This window comes from Arvicanthis niloticus, chromosome 15 (genome assembly GCF_011762505.2).
Source record: "Arvicanthis niloticus isolate mArvNil1 chromosome 15, mArvNil1.pat.X, whole genome shotgun sequence".
In the NCBI taxonomy this organism is placed as follows: domain Eukaryota; kingdom Metazoa; phylum Chordata; class Mammalia; order Rodentia; family Muridae; genus Arvicanthis; species Arvicanthis niloticus.
Window position 1 is genome coordinate 30539995 of NC_047672.1, and position 23587 is coordinate 30563581.

The 23587-nt window shown below is 46.4% G+C and overlaps 1 protein-coding gene and 2 long non-coding RNA genes across 4 annotated transcripts in view; 2 read left to right on the forward strand and 1 right to left on the reverse strand.

The window, feature by feature from the left end:
- Positions 1-983: 983 nt before the first annotated feature.
- Positions 984-17438, reverse strand: LOC143434542 (uncharacterized). Its single transcript, XR_013104106.1, has 3 exons — positions 17320-17438; positions 6271-6369; positions 984-4633 (listed from the first exon to the last, which is right to left on the reverse strand). It is a non-coding gene; the product is annotated as an uncharacterized LOC143434542 (long non-coding RNA).
- Positions 3617-8595, forward strand: LOC143434543 (uncharacterized). Its single transcript, XR_013104107.1, has 3 exons — positions 3617-3759; positions 4440-4610; positions 8394-8595. It is a non-coding gene; the product is annotated as an uncharacterized LOC143434543 (long non-coding RNA).
- The window catches only part of Plxna4 (plexin A4), a 445710-nt gene continuing 438771 nt past the window's right edge, over positions 16649-23587 (forward strand). Inside the window, exon 1 of one of the 2 annotated variants that reach the window (XM_076913573.1) lies at positions 16649-17589. The gene's annotated coding sequence lies outside the window, so the exon portion shown is untranslated. The remainder of the gene's footprint in view (positions 17590-23587) is intronic. The other variant, XM_034519140.2, reaches the window with a different exon arrangement.

The window sequence follows — 23587 nt, forward strand, 5'->3', positions numbered from 1 at the left end:
AGGTACTATCATCAGCTCAGCATCTGGATTAGTACTTCATTACTTCAAAAGAGCCTTCCCAAAGGATGCAGCCTCTGTTTCTGATCTTTGTCTTCCACCTTCAACCTAGTTCTTCCATTTCTTTCTGTATTCTGTCTACCAGTGCCATGGTCGCTCTTGATGGCCAACTTGACAGGGTCTGGAATCACTCAAGAAACACAACTCTAGGGTGTGTCTGCGAGACAGTTCAAGAGCTTTAACCCCATCCTGGGTTCCCAGGTTGAATATAAAGGAAAAAAGAGAGCTGAGTGCCAGGAGTCATCTCCCTGTAGCTTGGCTGTGGATGCGATGTGAATGCTCCATCTTTCCTTTTGTGATAAACTGTACCCTCCAAGTGTGAGCTAAAATAATCCTTCTTCCCTTCTTCCTCAAGTCACTTTTGTTAGGTGCCTTGTCACCTCAGTGAGAAAGGTAACTTAATACAGAAAAATTGTACTGAGATGTGGGTGGTTGATATGATAAACCCGATCGTTTGGTCTGTAAGCTTTTGGAACTAGTTTGTGGGAGGAATGTGGAAAGCCTTGGAGCTGTGAGCTAAATAATTCTTAGAGTACTCAAGGCAGAACTCACAGCAAACCATTCCCATTGGAGTGTGGGCCACTAGGATGCTGACCAAGCACAAACAGTATGAATTGCTCTTGATGTTTCAGAGGAATGCAAGAACTGTGTTGGGAAGTAAGCTGGGAGCCATTCATTCTGGATTTCTGACGGGGTTGAAAACTTATAGTCTCATAGCCAATCCTGGCTATTTACTTTGAGAGAAAAGATTTGAGTGGATGGTTTTCAGCTGACATTCATTCTAAAGCCAAGAAAAAAGCCAGGTTCAGAACTAAGTGTTTTAGTTAGGAGAGATGACAGAGGTTCTGGTTAGTCAACAAAATGATGGACTGGGTATTAGGACTATCTTGTACCTCACTGGTACAAATTGGCATAAGTATACTCTAACTGTATTTTGAGAGAAAAGTTTTATTTTAACAGGAAGGGTGATATGTAGGAGGAGCTAAGGTGGGAGGAATACCGAGAGGAAGAGAAGGAGTAAGGAGAGGAGGAGAAGGAGAGGAGAAGCTAGGTGATGAGAGAGAGAAAGAGGGGGGGGGGCATGGAGGCAGATATTCACGTGTCTCCACCAGTCAACGATAGTTGATATATCTAGGTTGGGTATTGGGTTACACTTCTGATTGAGCATTACCAAACTTATAAAGCCTCTGATTAACATTTTTAAAAAAGTGTATAAAAGCAAAAAGGAAAAGGGAGCATGGGATAGGGGTTTTCTGGGGGGCGGGAATGGGGAAAGGGGATGGCATCTGAAATATAAATAAAATATTCAGTTTTTAAAAAAAGCTGGGAGCCATTCATGTTAGATTCTGGCAAAGGGACTGGCTGTATTGTACCCATGGCCAGAATACTACAGTGAGACTGAATTCTAAAGAAATGGACAGTATTATATGGTATAGGAAATTTCAAGACAGAATAATAGTTTGTCTATGGCTTGGTTATCAATTGCTGCATTTACCCAGATTTCAGCAAAAGAAGAGCACAGAGTGAGATACAAAGATACAGAACAGGAATTTGTGCCCAGTGAAAGATAAATATAGAGTATATTCAGACAAAGTATCTATAATTATTAAAGAGATTAGTGCCACAAAAGAGAAAGCTTATTTTTTCTTTACAGGGACAATAACAAAATTGTTCTGGTGGTAAGATCCTACCTGTCAAAGGCTCCAACTTGTGAAAAGGAAAATTTGTTTGAAAGAAGAGCACCTGAACTGATAATGCCATTGAAGGGCTCCCTGCTTGAGAAGAACTGGTTAGAGAGATATTTCCCAAGGCTTATCCCCCCAAAAGTATAGCAGCAACTATAGCTGTAGTAGAAGGGGCCAGCGTACATCTTAAATTAGCATAGTACTTGGCAGCATTGCCCAGAATTGTAGTGCTGGTCTTATAGATATACAAAATACAAGAATTTTAGATCAAAGAGGCTTAACCCAAGGTTACAGAATGAACTGAGACCAGGTAACACACATAAGGTTGGATTTCCTACAAGGAGGCACTAAAAATGAATTGTGTGCAAATATAAAGGTAAATCCCAAGTTATGCTAGAGACCCCAAGAAGTTGGAGGGAGGTACCAGACCTGTGGAATAATGAGGAAGGTTGCAGGATTGGAGCTTGCCCAAGTAAGAAGCTTTGTGTGTTGCAGGTGGCAAAACTAAAGAGGCACAGCTACCCAAGTCTGTAGGAGCCTGGATGATGTTACCACAAGCCCAGATGTCTGGCATGGAGCTATTGTATATGGGTAGTATGTTATTTCACAGGCTCTTGTAATTAAGATCCTACATTCTTACTTAGAGGAGACATTGAACTTGACTCTTAACACTTTGGGGACTTTTGGAGATAAATCAAAAATTTTTCATTGTAAAATTAGCATGAGACTTTAGGGACCAGGGTTAGAATGTTAAGATTTAAAGTGACATGTTTGGGTGCCAGGTTGACAAGGGGTGGACCTATGATGATTGGTCCTGATTGCCAACTTGACACGATTTGGAATCACCTAGAAGACACTTCTCTGCACATGCCCGTGAGTGTTTTTAAGGATGTTTAGCTGAAACAAGAAAACCCACTGAGAATGCCATCTCATAAACAGGGATGGTGGGGGTGTGTCACAGACTGAATAGAAAGTAGAGGAGGAGGAAGCCAGCTGAGCTTTAACACCCATCTCTCTCTGCTTCTGACAATAGACGCGATGGGACCATCTGCCTCCTGTTCCCGTTGTCTTAGCTACAGCAACTCTTGCCACCATGCTTCCCCCATCATGGTGGACTGTACTCCAAAACTCAGGTCCAAATAACTCTTCTTAGATTATATTGGCTAAATGTTTGTTATAGCAATGAGGAGATTGATGAATAGAATGGATTTTTTTTTTTTTTTTTTTTTTTTTAAGGAAACCAGGCTTGGTCCACACAGCATAAGAAATGTTAGAACCCAATGATCTTTCTAGTGTGCTGGCTGATTTCTCCTAACTCAGCTCTGTGCTCTGCAGTTCCGGGACTTGTGTATTCGTGTGTTTGTCATGACTGTTTTACCCCCTTTCCTTTTGTAGTTGTGCCCATACTGACCCTCTCATGGTTCCCCTAATTTTCTTTCTTTGGAACTATTATTCCCCTATACATCTTACTTCAGAGCCTTTGTGCCAGCTCCACCCTCCTTTTGGGTGACCTTCGCCTGGCTAATTCTTTCTTATCCTTTAAGTTACAGCTCAGAGGTTATCACTTCAGGGCCATTTCTCTACCCTGAGAACCCCTTTCCTTTCTCTGTCTAGTCCATGTTTTCATTTTTTTTTCCCATAGAACTTATTACCAGTAGAACTCGCTGACTCACTGACCTTGTTCATTCTGTATAGAATGTGCAACAGAGGAGCAAGAAGGACCTTGTCTGCTCTGAGTTCTACTTCATCCCTGGTACCTAGACAAATGCTTGCCACATCACAGGTTCTTGGGCATGTTTCCACAACAAACAAGTAGAAGAAAGAATGAATGGACTTGCTTCTGTGAGCCCTTGGCTTTGGTCCACAATGGAGCATTTCAGTGCTTAGGAAACAAGTACTCAAGTACAGCAAATCAGCTTTCCATGCCAAGGGCTAAAAGTGCACTATCATCAACTTTCCACCATTTCCAATCCTAAACTTAGAAGAGCACACATTTATGTCATGATTCCTCCTGGAGGTGAGCCTTATTATTTATTTATTTATTTTTAAAAAAATACTGGAACAATAGAAACAGGATTGATAGATTTTAAAAGGGAATAGTTACGATGTGAACATGACTGTGCCATACCTGTGTCTTACAGTCCCTCGCTCTTACATAAGTCCTCATGTCTCAGACTCAGTCAGTGCTTATGTGCTTACTGTCCCTCAACCCCCCACTCACCTGAAAACCCCAAGGGTAGTGACTATGGTTGTGGCAACTTTGATCTGCAGCACAGTACCATATGACAGACATCCCATGAATGTTGCTGGAGTGGATGATTCTGAACATGATATGAGTTATGCAAACTATCATGCTGGCACACTTTCCTCTACAATTACAATGAAATAAAAAAAAAAATCTTTATGGTTCCATGAAAATCTGTGATCTTGGGAAGATACTTGTACCATTGCCATCACCTTACCATCTCTTCCTTTTCCTCAATTACTTTCCCCCTCTTTATCCCTCATGCCTTCCTTTCTCACTCCATTCTTCCCTACCTCCTTCCTCTGACAAGATGTATTATTATCTTTCACTGTAGTTTCAGTGCTTGGGTTGACATGAAGACTCGGGAGGGAGGATGAAGATGATAAGACCTGAAAGAAATTGCTGCCAGTCATTGGGGAGGAAACTGTGAGGTGCTTCCATGTTTCTTTCAGGAGAAGAAGATGATGAGGGGCTCACAATGCTCATGGTAACACAGTGGAAGCACAGTCAGGAACAGCAAAGGGACACTTGGACTGTCCACTTGGAACTCCTGTGGAAGAAGCAACTTCAGATTCCTCCCAGAGAGGTTCATTTGATGATGATGTAATTTCTGCAGGGGACAGGTGAGAATGTGACTTTTCAGGTGCTGAAGGACAAACCAGAAGAGGAAAGAGCAGCTGTTATTTACAGTTATCACAGTGTGGTCAGGTGTACAACAATACCAACTCAGCCCCTGGGCTTACAGTTCTCAGAGCAAACTGGTATAAAATTACCTAGTTTCCTTTACCAGAGTCCTCTCTGAGATGCTAAGGTCCTTAGCTTGGTTCTTAGGCCCCTGTTGGCTATAAAAAGCTCCTAAGCCTGAAAAGAATAGGGGTACAGAACTAGAAAAAATATTCTTGGGGAAAGGAGAAGTTGCCAAGTAAAAAGGAAGACAAACCCATTTGGGTCCTTACAGAAGAGACTGGACCTGAGTTACATGGAATGGAAGGTTGGTTTAGAAATTGTCTGAGTGTAGTTTCCTGATCCTGTGATAAACTATCCCAACAAAAGCACTTCAGGGAGGAATTATTTGACTCACAATTCCAAGTTATAATCCGTGATTCTAGGTAAGTCAACCTTGCAAGAACTTAATGAAGCTCTTTGTATTAAATCCACAGTCAAACAGAGAGTGATAGATCAATGCATGCATTTCAGTGCTCAGTTCACTTTCTCTACTCATATAGTCAGGGTCCTAAGCCTAGGGAGTGGTGCTGCCAATGGTGGTCAAGCCTTCCCTCAGCAATTAATGTAATTAAGATGCTTTTTCACAGGTATTATTACAGGTCAATCTGTTCTCCCAGCTTGTGTCATGTTGATAGTTAAAACTAGTAGTCACAGAAACTATTGAGAAAAGTTGAGAATTTAGAACCCTGGGTTATATTAGTGATTAGGGGGAATTGATGAAGAAGTGGCTTCATGCTGACCCACACTGACTGAGCACAGGTAGCATCTCTAAGGAAGGAGCAGTACAGTTCTGGTGGGGAAGAGACAGGCTTTCCTGAAGTGAAGCCTCTCCCTCCTTCCAGCTCACTTTCTGGTGCTGTGCTTCTGACCCCATCCCTGAGTTCTCTCCTTAGTGGTGATCTTGGGTGGGGTAACAATTATCTTCCTTAGACGCGACCTCATACACATTGTAGTTCAAGTCAATAGGTATATACTGAGTCAATGCCAAGCCTAAGGCAGTGTGACAGATACAAGAGTAGACACAAAACAATTAAAATGTCAGGGCACGAGGATGTCACTTAGTCCAAATTCCAATTCCTACTTCATCATTACCCACTTCCTTCCTGAACATGTCAAATGACGGAGTGCTCAGAGCCACTGCAGGAAATCTATTCCTTCAGAGAGCTCCAACTCTTAGAAAGACATTCCTCCTATGGAACCTAAATGGATCTGCCTAAACAAATCACACACATTGATCCTGCTTATGTAGCTTATAGTTCTATGGAACTGATACTTCAACTCACCCCTTGGCAGCCCTTCAAATATCTGAAACTTCATGCTCCCTTGAGTCTGACTTTCTTGAACAGTATCAGATGCTTTTATTGTTTCACATACACTGAGATTTTAGATTTCCTTTTGAGTTGGGCCACTCTCCCTAAATGTACTCTAATTTTTTATAAACTAGGTGGCCTTGGGCAGCATGCATTAATCCATGTATGATCCATCTTAAAATGAAGTAGTGGTTACCACTCCCTTTGGGACTCCACTTTCCATTAATGTACCTTACATAGTACTGACCTTGGCAGCCTCCTGTGGTGACTCATATTGAGTGTATCATAGGTCTCAGCTTGCCATCACATCTCCTCGGTACTTTATTTGCAAAGCTTTTCTTTAAACCTGTGTATAGGACCATGGGTGAATCCATATCAAGTGGTCATTTTATACAAGCTCCCCCAACAACTTAAATGCAGAATGTATTTTTTTTTTGTTTTGTTTTTTGAGACAGGGTTTCTCTGTGTAGCCCTGGCTGTCCTGGAACTCACTAACTCACTTTGTAGACCAGGCTGGCCTCGAACTCAGAAATCCGCCTGCCTCTGCCTCCCAAGTGCTGGGATTAAAGACGTGCGACACCACTGCCCGGCTCGCAGAATGTATTCTTTATTGCTAAGCTCTGGTTATATGCTTGCAGGATAAAGATAACAAGACTTCTTGCTGCAACTTGACAGTGTAGCCAAAAGACAGCAAGATCATCCCTTCAAAGGACTGAAAATTATAGAGTTCTTTACTGATGACTTCTCTGAGAGGCACAGAATAAGGACACCCAACATATCATTACTCACTGTGAAGGACTACCTAGTGGTCTGGTGTGGTTGTTTGAGTATGCTTGGTTTAGGGAGTAGCACTATTAGGAGATGTGGCCTTGTTGGAGGAAGTGTGTCACTGTGGGGGTGGGCAATGAGATCCTCCTCCTAATCATGTGGAAGCCAGTCTTCTCCTGTTTGCCTTTGGAATGAGATGTTGAACTCTCAGTTCCTCCTGTGTCATGTCTACCTGGATGCTGCCATGCTCCCATCTTGATAATGGTGGACTGAACCTCTGAACCTGTAAGTCAGCCCCAATTGATTGTTGTCTTTTATAAGAGGTGCTTTGAGCATGGTGTCTGTTCACAGAAGTAAAACCTTAACTAAGACATCTGGTGACATACTGATGTCTCTCTGTCTTCACAGCTCACAGCCCTTTTCCTGCCTGGAAGGCCCCACCCTCCCCTAAGCTTCCCTTCCTGCCTCCCACTCCAAATGTCTTCCCACTACCAAAGTCCATCTTTCTGGGACTCTGTATTTGAAAACACAGACATGCTTAGCTTCTCTTGGTTTTCCATTTCTCAGCACAACGTCTCACATCAATGCTGGACTACCCAATAAACACTGAATATCCCCAAATCCAAAGTTTCTTTTTCTCTACAGCAAGAAAAGGATTACAGGATGTGTGTTCAATATTTTTAGTGTAGTCTAGACAAATTTGATAACCATGTCTTCTCTGTCCTCATCAAAGTCACTAGTCTGTGTTAAATAGGATCAGTTCAAGAATATATATCCCAAGGAAACGTTCCTTCCTGCTGTCTTTGATGCATCTGTGAATATCGTTGCAATCTAACCATTGAGTCCATTTGTCTCCCAGCCCACATCACCCCCACGTTCTCCAGACTTTTATTCATCAACCGCCTTAATGCAATTCAGAAATCCTTTTTCATATTTTCTTTTTAAAATTATGTTATTTTTTTTTTGAGGATTTTATACAATATAGTTGGAGAGTAGTTTTTCCCCACTTCTTCCTTTCAGATACATTCCCCCTACAACTTTGCCTTTGAACTCTTTCTTTTTTTGTTTTTTAAATTTCATGTGTATGGTTGTTTTGCCTGCATGCCTGCATGTACCACACATGGGCCTGATATCTGTGGTACCCAGAAGAGGGTGTTTGATCCCCTGCGACTTGGGTTAGGATGGTAGTTAGCCAACATGTGGCTTCTGGGAATCAAACCTGGGTTCTCTGAAAGAATAGCCAGTGCTCTTAAACACTGAGCCATTGCTCCAAAGCTCTCTTACTTTCTTATCTCCAAGCACTATACCCTTCTTGGATCATGACATGAGACTAATGTAACAAAGTTTGCTTTTGCAACTGCTCTGAAGCAGATGTTAGTGATGTTCTTAAATTCATGTATTATAACCTGAAGCCCTAAACCCTGATGTTACTTAGAGATGGAGTCTCTGTAGGTGATAGGGTTTGAAATAAGGTCGTGTGTGTGTGCGTGTGTGTACCCACTTATGGTGGGATTAATGTCCTTTTAAAAATGAAGAAACACTTAAGATCTTCCTCTCCTCCTCTCTCTCCCTCCCTCTCTCTCCTCTCTTCATGAATCAAAGAAGAGGAACATGAAGACATAATATGGAGTACTGTCATCACCAAGGACCCACTCATGGTACCCAGATCTCAGACTTCCAGCCTCAGAGGATTAGGAAATAAATATTTATTTCTTAAGCCCCCTAGTATGTGCTTTTTTATTACTGTAGCCAAATTATAGAGACAGCCTTACCTAGTGACAGACCAAGTCTTGCCCTGAACCACTACTCCCCAACCTATGCAGTAAGGAATTGGTCAATTTCTAAACCATGTTTCTATCTGTGGATTTTCAGAATTTACATTATTTTTCCTTTTACGGTAATAGAACAATAGAGTAACATTTACCTGCCTGTGGTTTTCCTTCACCTCTCCCATTAGAAACAGTGTAAAGCTTTCTTCCATTGTTAATATTTTTTTAACTTCATTATATATATATTTTTATACCCACACATGTCTGGGTGTTATTTTCTTTGAGTTTACCAACCCTGGTAGAGAAGAACAGTTCCTTTCCCTCGACCTCAGATGACTTGTTCTGGTGTGGGAAAATGTCCTTCTGAAGTATCTATGGAGTTCCCTCTGATCCACGTACTATCAAGGAGACATCTTTAGGCCAAGTTGACTGCTGCCTGGTCTTTAGATGAGAAGATGAAGACTTCCTCGCTGGGGCAGACAGCCCACTGCATGACCTCCACTGAGGAGGAGCAGCTTGGAGCAGAGAGCAGGAGGGGAGAACAAAGACAAGCTTGGGCATGATACAGATGGGGTGGAGGAGTGGCTGGCTGGGCTCGAGAAGTGAGAGAGCAGAGGGCTGGTGGTGTGATAAAGATGTTTTTAGCAGCAGTATTTTTTTTGTTGTTGTTGTTCATTTTTAAATGCGCTGTTTAAAAAAATAGAGAATGCAGTTCTTGCACATGGTAAAATTCCACAAAGAACAAAGGATATGCAAGAAAACAATGAAGTATGTATCCTCATCTCCCTGCTTGCTTTTTGGTGCATCATTTCAGCATTTCTTATGCACATGCAGACCTGTATAGACAGGAATGCACTCTTCTGTATACTTAAAAATATGCAAATACATATACCTAGCCATTTTTTTTTCATTCAGAACAGAAACACACATATTTACTGAAACTTATTCAGTTTCTGCACAGTATTTTATATCATAGAATTCCATAATTTTAATAGTAGTACTTATAGGAAAAAAACAGAACTGATCCCAAACCTGGGCTATTAATTATAAGTTTGAGTGAAGGAGTAAATGAGAGGTGCCCACGGTGCTTGGGATGAGAATGTCCCCCATAGGCTCAGGTGTCTGAAATCTTAGTTATCAGTTGGTGCTGTTTGGGAAGGTTTAGAGGACGTGGCCTTGCTGGAAGAAGTATGCCTCTGGGGAGTAGGACTTAAGGTTTCAGATCCATACACCATTCAAAGTTTGCTCTCTGCTTCCTGTTTGTGGTTTAAGATGTGAGTGCTCAACTTGCTGCTCCATGCTTGCCAGGTGCTTGGCTTCCCCAACACAATGGTGGGGAACTTACCCTCTAAAACCATAAACCCCAATAAATCCACCCTTCTATAAATTGACTTGGTCATGGTGTTTTATCATAGCAACAGAAAAGCATCCATGAGTAGATTTACATGTTGGTCTTCCTGGGTAGCCTGAGCCAGGTAGTTTTGCTTTGGTTTTCTGATTGGAGAAAATAAGTCACAGTCACTTGATAGAGCAAGAATACAGTCACTTAAGTATAGAACTTGGAAAAATAGCCTATAGAAAAGTGTATGTTAATATTCTTTCTAAAGGTGACACGCTGGCAGAATAGAAGCCTTACTGTGGCTACCACGACACCCAGTTAGGCTGGTGGTGTTGGTGCCTCCTGATGGTGTTACTGCTGGATTCAGTCTGAATGGGTGTTGGAGGCTTGATCTCCAGTGGGCCGGTACTGGGGTGGCACATTGCTAAGAAGTGAAGCCTTGTGGGGAGTCCTTAGGGAATCTTTGCCCTTGGGAAGCACTGTTATTGTTCCCCTGAGATACCTGAATTGGTTCTTGCAAGAATGTTGTTAAAAGGGAACAAATATGGTTATTCCCTGGTCTCTTTGGCTTTCTACTGGCCATGTGACCTCTCATTTTTCAAGTGTTCTGATGATTATGATGTTATCCACCATGGGATAGAGTTGAGGTAGAGCTGACATTGTGCTCATGAACCTAAAAAAAACCCTAAGAGCTAAGTAGACCTCTTTTCTTGATAAAGTTACTAACCTTGGCCATTATATTATAGCAACAGAAGGTGAACTAATACAGGTGAAATTTGTCACCTGAATGACTGCCAAGGTAAAATGGACCAGTCACCCTTATCCAGGCCTGTCATTGGCCCTAGTTATAATGTGTGCTTGTTGTCATGCTATAAATATGTCCACGGTGTCTTATTTCCTGGTGCCAGCATGGCATCACCGAATGCAGTGATAGGGAGAGATAGGCATGATTGGCTCTCCTCCATCCTCCCATGGTACCACACACCACTGTGGCCTTGAGCCCTAGTTCCTCTGAATTCCATGGGATGTATGACATTTGCAAGTCTGTCAGCAGGAGAGCTTTAGGAGGGAGTCCTCCAAAAACAAGGACTGGAAATGGACCTGGGCCTGGGAACAGAGGCAGGAGAATGGGGCCTGTCACAGAGCTCTGGCGGGAGATATTGAAGGGGAAAGGGTTAGCATGGATCTCAGAATTGACCCAGAACCTAACTGAAGGAGTTGTCAGGGCTTGCTTTCTACTCTGACCCAGAATAGGCACATTCTCTCTTTTCTCCTTCCCACTCTGCTTCTTTCCCCGCTTTCCCCTTTTCCCAAACCTTTGGGGTTTGGTATATTGTTGGGAGAAAGGGGTTGAAGAAGGGTCTTGTTATTTAGTTCCAGCTCATTCATCTGGTTGTGTTGCCCAGAATGACCTTGAATTTCCCACCCTCGTGCCTCAGCCTGCTGAGTGCTGTGCAGATGTGTGTCACCACGTCTAGCTCTGGTCTCATCCTTGTTGCATGACCCTTGCAGCCTCCTGAGATTCCTATAAGCTTTACAGGGCTGAACAGAGAAGGCATAGAGACATCCTTGTGGAAAGTTGTAGAAAAGATTAAACTACTGGCTGCTAGTCATGCTCCCTGCCCCTCCCTGTCTTTACTGTGCCTTCTAGCCACAATAGACTGTCCTTTTCACTTGTGGTGTGGGGAGCATCAAGATCATCTACAGGCAAAGCTTGGAGGGAGAGGCCCCAAGAGGAGTGGTGTTCTGCAGATGCAAGGTCTCACACTAGGGTCCCACTCAAGCTGGTTTCCAGAAGGCTCTCTCAGTCAGGGGCTGGAGCCAGACAGCTCATTAAAATGAATAGGACTTAGCAGGCCTTCTGCATCTCTCCTGGACGTCTCTGATTGCTGACAGTCTGGAACTGATGACAGCCTACTTCAAGCGAACACTGGACTTGAACGTTCTCCATGTTTTGCCTCCCAGACCCTTGGTTGGATTTTACCATTTTCATTTAACACATTGAGATGTACGGAGAAACTTAACCCCAGATTCCTGCAGGGAGATCCCTCCAGGGTGTGTACAGAAGAAGCTCGGCCCTGTCCCAAATCAGGATATCATGCATGAAGCATTCTCTTCTTTTCCTTCTTATCCTAAAGCCAAATGGGCTCAGAAAATGAGAGTAAAAGGCTAATGAGTCCAGAGGGATGATATGTTCTATAACCTCACTGCATTGGACACATATTGCTGCTTGACAAATCACCTCCAAATCGCTTCCATAAAGCGCCATCTCATCCCTGCTCTAGAATGCCTTGGACTTCACTGAAGATTCCAAAAGCTAGTGTCTGTAGTTTCTGTAGAAAGCCATGAGTCCTGACACAACTGGACTCTGTTGTTTCTGGCCGACAGACTTAGGCCATTCCCGTCCTTCTCTCACCTCTTCTCATACCACCGCATCCTCTTAACTCGTTCCTTTTACTACTGGAACGATATGTCTGCCAGGTGGTTGAAAGAGAAAGAATTCTACAGAGCAGAGAGTGGATAAAAGGAGGTTATAGAGGAGACGAGGGAAGGAACACTGGAACCATGGTTGAGGGACATAGGAGCTGCTTCTAGGCCCATAGGATCAAGACCCCCTGTGTCTGTGCACATGTGTGGTCAGATGAGGGGCATCCTTACCTTTGTACACCCCCCCCCCCCGTGGTCTAACAATCTATGGCAAAGCTGCAACATTGGCTGTGAGCAACAGTATAGCCAGGCAGAGGCATCCTTCAGAGGCCACCGCATGGCTGGTAATGCCAAGATGTTTTCCCACCAAACGGCTGATGAACAGTGCATGTAATGAGGAACCCTGTGGAATTAGCATGATCAGCTCCTAAGTACACTAACCACAGGTCAGAGGGCAGGGTCTCCTCCAGGGAGCTGACAGTGATGGCCAAAGCATTAGATGAGTAGAGGGGAGTGAGATTCAGATGTTAATATCTGCAGTCATTTACACCCATGGGCTAGTGAAGCAGGGACTGTTAGGGTCCTAAGACTATCACAACTATGGTGACAAGGATGATCCATCCACACTTTCACAAAAAAAATCTATTTCTCTGTGCAATGGTTCACTTCCTGGAAGATAGATCCATGTGTTCTAGGCTTAGTTAACCTTTTAGTAATGTGAGGGAAATAAGCTTGAATGGACTGAGAATCTGTAAATTGGCTGCTGATCTTTGAAATAGCAGTTTGCCCACATTGAAGACTGCTTGAGTGTCTGGAGGCCATCTGGTGACACACCCTGATCGCAGGGGTCCGTCCCTTCTGTCTGTCTGCAGCTCTGTCCTGGCCCAGGTAGTTTGGGAAAGCCAGAAACTGTTCCCAGTTAGATTTGGGCTAAAGTCGATAATTATGCTCTCCTGCAGGTGGCGCCACAATGTAGGTTTTCAAGCAGCCTTAGGCCAGAGCACAGAGCAGGACCCAGGTCTGGGGCTGCTCTTGTGGGGAAAAAAGTCCCCGCAGCACCACCAGGCTCTGGCAATTTGTTTAATAGACAAACCTGGCTTTTATCAATGAAAATTACGACCCTGTTTCTAAACTGACGAGCTGGTGGAAGCTAAGTGAAGGGGAAGTTAGGAGTCTTCTCTCTCCCCTTAAACCTGGCCTTTTTATTCAGCTACCATGAGAGATGAGCCAGTATGCTTCTCCCAAAATCTGGGAAAGAACCACAGCCAAATTCTCACAAAAATAACTTCTCTAGAAAACAGGGCTCTGTGAAATGATATGGCATTTAACTTCTCCCTCTTGTGGCCATGGGGCCAGACAATGACCTACCCACTTCTGCCACCAGTCCAGGGATATGGTGAGTGACTCACAGACTCATTGTGAGCAGAGAACAGCCAGATTGCCCAGTATATGTCTCTCTTGACCCTTCATCAGCTGGTGGGGGTGGTAGGGGTGTAAGAGCTAAGAGGGCTTGTAGCAAGGACAGAAGCATGATCTGGACCATTGCACGAAGCTGCCTTTTCCAGATTATTGATTCATGGGGAAGAGTCAGGAAAGCAAAAGGGCCTGCCCCCTTGCATTGTACCACTGGAAAAACAGATACTTCCCTACAACAGGGAGGACAGATTCCTTTCACGCACATTGTGTTAGAGTTTCAAATCACGCTCACAGGGGTGGTATCTCTTGTGAATGTCACTGCAGCTATAAGGCATAAATGTGGCCGGCAAGCGAGGGAATGCCACCGAAGCACATGACCTGTGCAAATGATAGTGGTGATCAATAGTAAAGTCAAGGAGTCAGACAGTCTACCTTACCCATCCCCCCCATCCCATCCTAGACTTGAAGAAACTTTCAATAAGCCATCAGGTCTCTTGCTGTGGCTAGTTTGACCCTTTCTGCCATTCTTAACAATAGTAGGAAGCTGTAACTGTTGCCAGACTGCCTTCCTCCTGGGGTATTCAATAAAAGCCAAGAAAGGGGAAGGCAGTGTGAAGGAAGGTCCTATTAAGAACAGGAGGATGGGGCAGGCAGGGGCTGCACCTGCCTTCTGTTGGTCCAGCTTTCTGCACATTCTTTCCCTGTCACTGGCCTCTGTCATTACTCTTCAGGTACCACACAATGTTCATTCCTCTGAATGAAAACAAATGATACCACATACTAGGCAGGAGATAAAGAGCAATAAACACATTTTGTTTGCTACCTCTGGGGGGGGGATCTTTGAATTCTGTCCATTCATCAGGACACACACACACACACACACACACACACACACACACACACACACTACAAGGGGCAGAAAAAGACATCTAGGCTGGGATGATTGGCTGAGAAGGGCTTAGAGTTAGTTCTCACTCCCTTTCCCTTTGAGCATTTTTATAGAAGTCTCCTACAGCCAACTGACAATTGGGTTCGAACAGATCTCCTGTCTCCTTTAGTGAAGCGTATTATTTAAGTAGCCTGTTGGGATTTTCTGTAGGACTTTCTAGGCTGTCACTTTGAGTGTGAGCCTGTTATGATGGTACCATGCACCAATTTCAGAGGAGACTCTTATGAGTGAGTTTAGGCCCAGGCGAGGCAAGCCTTATGAAGACCTGCGGGGACAACTTCTTTTGATTTTGCATGTTGAGTGTCTCTGAGGCATCATGTCAGACAGACACTTGGCCCCGGGGCTTCCTTAGTTCTGGAAGGATGTCAAAACAGCAGCAACATAGAATTATTGTTATGTGTTTCTCTCGGCTTCTGAAACTAACTTGATATTGTGTGCTTTATCTCGGATCTGGGATCCAGGGTTTCAGAGAAGAGAGGAGCCAGATCAATGTATTAAAGGGAGCTAATAAGATAACCCTTGCTGTTTTCTGAGCCATGCGGTGCTCAGCGGACAACCAGAGCCTAACAGGGCTCCATGCTGTCTCCTGGAACACCCTGTAACTAGAGAAATGTCTGGCTTTTTCATGCTTATACTTGATTCATTGCCTCCTTCTGGTGAGAGCACTTTCAACAAGGTCCTGGGTAGGTAAGTCCAACCTGACTCTCGTGTGCTACCTGCCCCAGGGCTTGTCTAACTTGTCACCTCACAGCGTGCTTCAAAGTCTACCCAGTGTATAACTTTGATTTCTGTGAAAATATAACACCTATGGAAAGGGGTAGGAGTTTATACCGCTGTCAACCTGTTCCTATTAAGCAGGTTCTGAGAGGTTTGGGTGAGAGGGACTAGTTATGGACAGGAAGTTACTGAAGTTGAGGACAGTTAAGTTGAAGAAGTGGCATGGAAGAGTGGGTCAGGAACCCCAAACCATAGTCTTCTCAAGAGGTCTTTTTTTGACGAGTGGCTAGTCTTCCTGGACATGACTGATGGCTGTTTCCTTAGCATACAGAATTGGGTGGATAAATAAGTGGGCATCCTTTAAAAAACTGTTTTATTTATATTTATTTATTTTGATGGCCGGGCTCATTAATGGTGGGTGGTCTTTGTAGAGATATTCCAGGTAGTGCTGCCTACTTCCTGTTCTCACCTATTTCCTGTCTGCCAGATGCTGTCTCAACTTCAGCAACCTCAGGATTTCTTCCTTCGGGCTTCTGAAGCTACTCTGATGTTGGCAATGTCTGGGTTATGTTTGGGACATGGCCCAGGACCTAGGGCTTCAGAGACAGAGAAGCAAGGTCAGCCTCTGGACAGATCAGCTTACTTAGCAAGCTCTGTGCCATTGGCCATTCATTTCTGTCCTAGGACTAGAAGAAACGTTGGGCTTGGGCATCCTCTAGTGCTCTGTGTAGGATTACCTTGGTTGGTGGGGCTGGACAGGAATCTAGGTTGGGAATGGATGTATGTTTGGTTGGTGTCTGTTAGAAACACCCAGAAGTGCCTCTGACCGCCTGCACCCACATGCCTGCTTGGGAGTATGCCCCAATCCAAGTGTACTTGGTGCCACCGTATATGCACTACTCTACCCTGTGTCTCCACCGCCAGAGCGGCTCAAAGAAGCCACGAAGACCCAGGGGGTGTCTGCAAACATCCACGCTGGGGAAGAGTAGGCGGACCAGTGGCGGCAGCGTGCGGGGAAGCGCCCCCTGCCCCCTCTGCCGGCCGCTCTACCTTGGTCTAGATGTCAGCCGCGAGCTCCGAGTCAGCTAGCGAGCCAGAGAGGGAGCGGCGGCGGCGGCGGCTGCAGCGGCGGCGGCGGCGGCGGGCCGCGGGCGGCGGGGAGGGGAGGAGGCAAGGAGAGGGAGGGAGGAAGGGAAGCAGGGAGGGCGGGAGGGAGGAGAGGAGGACCCAGAGAGCGCCAGGCAGCTGGAGTTTTTGCAGCGCTTGGCCGGGCTTCAATGCACAGCAGCAGCGAGCCGCGGCGGCAGCAGGCAGCCCGGGAGCTCCGGCGGCGGCCGAGCCAGCGGCGGCCCCGCTCCCTGCCCCCTGTAAACTTTGCGAGCAGCCCGCCCGGGGGGCCGGGGACGCGCCTGGGAGGCTCGGCTTGGACCACGGCCGCGCTCTTGGCCGCCGCAGCGCTAGCCGCCGCCGTCGCTGCTACCACCGCAGCTCCGCGCCTCCCCGGGGAGCTGCCGGCGGCTTCCGAGGCCCCCCAGCCCCGGCCCCTGGGCACTGCCCGGCTAGTCCCCGGCCAGGAGTGGGGGCAACAGAGGCGCAGCCAGCTCTGGGGTGCCAAGGGGTGGCCGTCACTGCCCAGGGAGGCGCGCAGAGGCTCGGAGAGCGCTCCCCGGCGGGTCCCCAACGTACTCGCCGCCGCGCCCGGGCAGCGGCCCGACCCGGCTAGCATGGGCGGCGCGGAGTGACGCCGCCGTGCCCGCTTGGCATCAAGGACATTCAGCCCGCGGGGGTGGGGACGAAGGGGGGCAGCCCCGCGTCGCCGCCGCAGCCCCCGAGAGCCACCGCTGTCGTTGCTTAGGCTCCGGGGCTGGATGGAAGATAGGGGGTGCTTGGAATTGATCTTCATTTTCTGACCTTTTTGTTGGACATTACGCCCACCTTGGACGCTGCAAGAGGAGCTGTCAAGCCCGGCAGGCTCTGATTTGGCCCCCTCCGTTTTCTCTCTGCTGCTCGTGGCTTCCCCGTGCCTCGGTGGAGTATTTGCGTTCGGGGCTGGGGCTGGAGGAGGCAGCCTCACGCGCGCACACGCACACGTTCAGAGGAGGGCGAGAGGCAGCGGTACAGGCACCATCTGCAGTGTCAATGCGGCGCTGGGGCTGAAGGAGGGAAACGCCGCGCTTTCAGGTAAGGAGCCGCCGGCCAGGCGCAGGGCCAGCTGGGCAGAGCGGGCGGAGGTGCTGAGTCCGGTCCTGGAGTCCTCGCCTGCTCCGAGCCAGCCCACTACACACACACACACACACACACACACACACACACACACACACACACAAGCAAAACACTAATCGCGTGCGCGCACACACACATACACACTCACACACAGGCACACACTGCACTCACGCACCTGCCCACGTCCCACCTGGACACCCGCGTAGGTGCATCGCAGCCGGAGCAGGGGTTTCCCGTGTTCTTCTCCTCTCCGGACCTAGACTTCTCTTCCCCAGGACTTTCAGGGTGGGATTCAGTAAATGACTGACTCTCCTATCCAGCCTGGTAGGATGAGGGAGCGATTTTTTTTTTCTGTTTATAGCCCCTTTTATTTCCTAACTGGTTTTTATAAGGCAGGAGAAGTCATGGGAGGTCTTATGAGACCCGCCCAGTGCAATTGTGCCCCTTAGCTTTTTGGACACTCGGGGATTTTTTTTTTTTTTTTTTTTTTTTTTTTTTTTTTTTTTTTTTTTGCCTTTAAATAGAAGAAAGGCAGAGAGATATTTAAAGGGCAGAGATCTGGAGATCTTGGTGATCAGCTCCTGGGAGGAGGCCACATAGGCAACTGGGGCTGCAGTTCTGTAGGGCGGCGCATATGGAACAGACTCTGCGATTCCCCAGTAAAGGCAGCACACACACGCCTTTCCGAAGCGTGGCACTGCTTCCCCCGGAATGCGCCGGGATTTCAGGCAGGGAGGGGCTTTAACATCAAAGCTAGAGGAGTGTTCCTTGTCAAGGGAAGATGCTGCGGTCCTTTAAGGAGGATCAGACCTTATTCACGTTGCCAGTCACTGGTAGACAACAAGCAGACAGGGCTTAAGGGACACATGTTTGCGGCCAACCCCTCACTTCCTTATCCTTCTCTGTGCATGTGAGGCGACTCCCCCCTGTGCCTTTAGTTAACACCTGTCACACGTCTTTTGGGGTGTGTGTCTGAGAACACGAACTAGGAGGGAGGGTAGAGATGGATTTAGACTAACAGAGAAAGGACTGTGGATATGATGCCATATCCACTTTATAAGGTCTGCTAATGCACCCCAGGTACGCCAGGCTACTAGTGTAACCCAGAGTCTAGATCTCTGAATGCAGGACTGACTGCTCTCTAGAAACCAATGGTCCAAGTTGTACTTCCCCGGAGCTTCCTGCCTCCACCGCCCCAGTTTCAGAACCTGTTCATTTTGAAACTTCCTATAATGGATGGGGGTGCTGGGGGGGGTGGTGGTTGGAGTTCCAAAGGGCTTTTTTATGGCTCCCCTATTAGAGTCGAAGACACAGACTTCTTTCGGAGCTCAAACTATTGCAGGGAGAAGAATAGAAGATTCAAGTAAATCATTATTTTAGGCTTGAATACATATATAGCAAGTTTTTATGTTTCTATAGCTGTCCCTTTGTGGTATTTTGCTGTGGTTTGTTTGTTTTTGGCATCCTGGCAGAAACGGGATTTGTTTCTATCCTTTTTATAAGAGAGTAGAACTCCACAACGCCCCCCCCCCCCGCCCCCCAGTCCTGGCCAAAGTCTTTGGCTAGGCTTGGGTGGAAGAACAGATGTCCCAGGAGGGAAACTGAAATCCTGTTGTGTGTGGTGTAAGCTGCCCGTTTGATTGATTGAAAAAGGTATAAGCTGGAATAAAGGAGAGCTCTTCACAATGGGGAGAGCCTAGATCCCAAAGAAACATTATTTTCTTTTTAAGGATGGTGGGCGTGTACATATCCAGCTGTACATATTCATTCTTAGATCCTTGCCAAGTGCAGTCAGTTTGTACAGGCACAGGTGACGGGGTGGGGGTGGGGGTCCACTTCTGACTTCTGGGCTGTGACAAACATTGGCACATTTTGGCACGCACATACTTGGAGTGTGTGGATGGGGAGGACCCGTATAGACATGCATATGGCTGTGGCACATGGTTTATAACAAACAGTGAATTACAGTGACGGGGAATATCTCTCAGAGAGGCATTCCCCCACAGACCTGTGAGGGCAAATGGCTGGGGTGCAGATCATCCCACAACAGACTTCTGCTCCTTTCTCTGCCTCCCTCTTTCCTTTCTCATACATTTGCAGCCTCAGGATCTGTCATTTTGATGCAAAGTCAACTGTCCTTATGCTGGTTATAAGCTAAGCACTGGAGCTCAAAAGAATCTACACACTTTCTGCGCTTGCTATTGGTTTCTGAGAAAAGATCGACAGTAATTAACATCTGTGTATGTTTTTATGGTTTTTTTTTTCATTTCATGGCTCTTTTGCCCATCCCTGGAGTATACCACATTATCTATCATTGCTCTACCATTCTTCAGTGGGCTTTTAAGTTCTCTGGTCTGCACTGGAAGGCACTCAGTTGCATGATTTAGGAAAGGCCCAGACACAAATGCTTCTTTTTGATCAACCTCATTAAGCTGGAGGTTGTTCTGGAAGCATGCCTGTGAACACCAGGCATGGATCACCCATGATGTGATCTGCTTCTGTACTAAATTCTGTATGGCCTCTCCACCCCCCAAAAAAATGTTTTAGGGAGGAATTTTGCTCCTAGGCAGCCAATTCGCTCCGCTCTCCTTCTCTGTCTCTATTCTCTTGCTCCAGCTCCCTGCAGACCGGCAAATCTGCATGGCAGAATCTGCCTACACTTGGCCTACAGATCCTTTTAATCACAAGGAGGGATGCTGGGAATTAATTGGGGGGGGGGGGTTGTTCCTAGGGTGGTAGCTGTTTCTACCTTGGGGACAGAGCTCAGGGGGTTGGGTTAGTAACTGCTCTGAGCTCCTAGGTATTACTAGGCTTTGATGGAAAGAAATTATAGCAAGCAAGCGCCTCTCCTCCCAGCCAGCTAGGGGGCATTTCTTAGCGGCTTTAGCCCAGTCCTATCAGAGAAGGCACGTACAGACAATGCACATCGGAGACCTGTTGGAGTGGCTCTCATACTGTGATGGGGGTGAATACTGAGAGCCTACTGTGATGTGATCTTGGCTATGATTACTCTTCGTCCAGTGTGCTGCTCTCTCCTTTCCTCTTTATTTGTGTCCAGTGCTCCCTGATGGGAAACCAGTTCAGACTCCAGCAGCTGTGTGGGGTTCATTTCCTTCCCTGACTCCCCCTTTCCTCATTCAAAGCCCCGTTCCTCCCTCCCCTGCACTTGTGAATCCACCTTCCAGCTTTGTGCTTGGATCCACCAGCCCATTTGCCCTCAGATTTGCGGCACTCCACGAAATCAATATAACATGAATTTAACGACAGCTGGATGATTAAGTGTTATTTATATTTAAGAGCGGTATTTAAAAAAGACATCATGCTAATAAATCAAAGGGCTGTTTGGGAGATGCACATGATAAGGGTAATTGCTCTGGAGGCTCCATTGAGCAATGCTTGGTCTACACAGAGCCCCTGCAGACACTGTCTCTTTAAAGGCCAGTCCTTACTGTTCCCTCCCATAACACCCACCTGATCCCCCCTCACTGTCCTGACTTACTCTAGGTTCCCTCCCACCCTCGCTTCCCAGACTGCAGACATTCTAGTTATGACAGGAAGGTGGAGCCAGCAAGGAGACAGGAGCCAGCTCTGCCGCTAAGTGGGAAGAGGTGGATCTGAAACAGGAAGGCAAGCTGGGGGGTTGGGGGGTTCTCCGTTCCCCACTGGAGGCCAGTTCCAGATGAAGGAGGTTGTTTCTCCACTTGCTGTAAAACAGAATAGCTTCTAGAAAGTCCTGAGAGAGGCGCTGTCCTATGATCAGGAGGCATCAGCATCCCCAGGGAAATAGCTATGAGAATAGTACCATTGGTTATAGCCCTTTCTAAAACTCTGGAATGGAAAAGAATACTAATTAATGGTGGTCGCGGTGGCCAGTGTTTGTGAAGCACTTCCTTTGATCTCAAATCATTTGAGTGCTCTAGATAGGGTTGCTCCATCACTCCCATGAGTCTCCAAAGAGGTGGTGGCTACTGCAAGTCCCTATATCCTCCTAAAGGAACTGAGATGAGAGGTTAAGGACTTTATCCAAAGTCACACAGCCACCAAGTGGTGGAACCAAGTCTCAGTGCTAAGCAGTCTGACCTGGCTTCTTGTCACCAAGCTACTTGCCATGTGAGGATATAGGTGCTCAGAATGTTGCCTCCTTGTGCTAAGTGAGTGGGGGAGCATAGTGGGGGTTGTGCTTTCTCTTTTGGGTTATCTCCGACCCCAAGCAAAACGTCCTCTTCTTTCAGCTTAAATTTCCCTATTAGTTAAGGGGATAGAGTCTGATCCTTGGCTGATGGTGGAGAAGAAAGTTGCATGGGCTCTTTCTAGAAGACCCTTCGGGTTGATTGTTACTTTATTTGGAAATTTCTATTTTTCTCTGTGGAAAACACAAAAGGTGTAGCTGAGGGAATGAATGAAGTCTCTGTCTTTGCTTTGGATTTGGGGAAGCTCCGGGGATGGTTGATGTCTGGTTCTTTCTAGTGAGTATTTCAAATTGCTGGTATTGTAGAAATGACACTCTCTCACTGAATGCTGAAAGTAGCCTGTAAGGTAGGGATTGTGGATTGCCATTTTGATGGCATAAGAACTTAGGCTGAGATGACAGTTAAAGATGCCTGAGGCCCCAGGTTGCTAGGCAACAGATGGCCAGTTCACTCTAAGGCACAGATTCGTGCGATGACATTGCTCACAGGTGGTGCCCTGTAGTTGTTCTTTCATTCATTCACTTGCTCTCAGGATCTAAGCTTTAGGGTCCAGAAGCATGAAAATGTCATGTAATCATAGGTGGAGGTTGGTGCCAGTGGCTTGCACAGGGAGGGTAATCCTGTGGCTGTAATGCAATTTGGAATAGAAAAGAAGAGGAGGAGGAGGAAGAAGAAGAGAAGGAGAAGGAGGAAGAGAAGGAGAAGGAGGAAGAGGAGGGTGGAGAGAGCACAGTCTGAGTTGAGCCACTAGGAATCACATTAAGACATTAATAGAGATACAGCAGGGCCCCGGGGAAGCTAGGTACCATGGTGAGTGCTGTCCCACTCCAAAGCCAGGACTCTGCAGACTCAGTCCCTTTAGTGTGCAGACTCTTGGGCACAGAAAAGAGAGTGGTTATAGATTCATTCTAACTTTCAAAAGACAAAGTTTTATTCCATGCACGATGTAATTTGCTTTTATTCCCTGCACTGTGCAGCATAGAAAGTTCTGCTAAATTTGAGGTGTCTAGAAGGCGTATCCTTAGGATTTTTATCACTACAGGAGTAGGAGAGACAGACAGGACTAATATTTAAGTCAACAGGTGCCTGTGACTTCAGAAGCATCTTAGGAGCCTGGGGCTGTAAGCTGGAATATCTACTCCCCTCCACGGTGCCTTTTCCATGAACTGGGATTCGCAACAGCAAATTGGATTTTAGGATGTTTTGTCACTCCAACACAAAACACATCACTAGCTAAGAGGATCTTGTCTGCACAGTCAATGTGCCGAACCCAGCCTAAGCACGATCAATTCCCCAGTTCTCACAAGGAAAAGTCTTTCATTATGAAGCAGGAGAGGAGCGATTTGAGCCTGGTCATTGAAACTACAGCAATTGCAAGTCTTTCCTGCTCATCACTGCAGACCAGCACTTCCTGTCGGATAGGCCCAGGAAACTCTCCTAAGAATGTAAGAATGGGGCTCACTTCCCTCAGGGCAGGAAAGACCCCAGAACTAGAAGGTGGACAAATTGGCTCTTGAGTTTGGCTCAGAGGCCACGAGGAGGAAAAGTAAGTGAAGCAGAACTGGTGGGTTGTTTCTCTTCACGTTGGGCATGTGGTGGCACTGGGCACTGGGTTTTCTATTGAACCAGTCCACGTGGCATGTCAGCATCACAAATGGTGGGAAGTTCTTCTTCTCACTCTTCATCTCAGACTTGCTTCTGGAAGGTAATAAGAGAGCAAATATTCCCAAAGTCCATTCTGTGGATGTGTGAATAGACACCAGGTA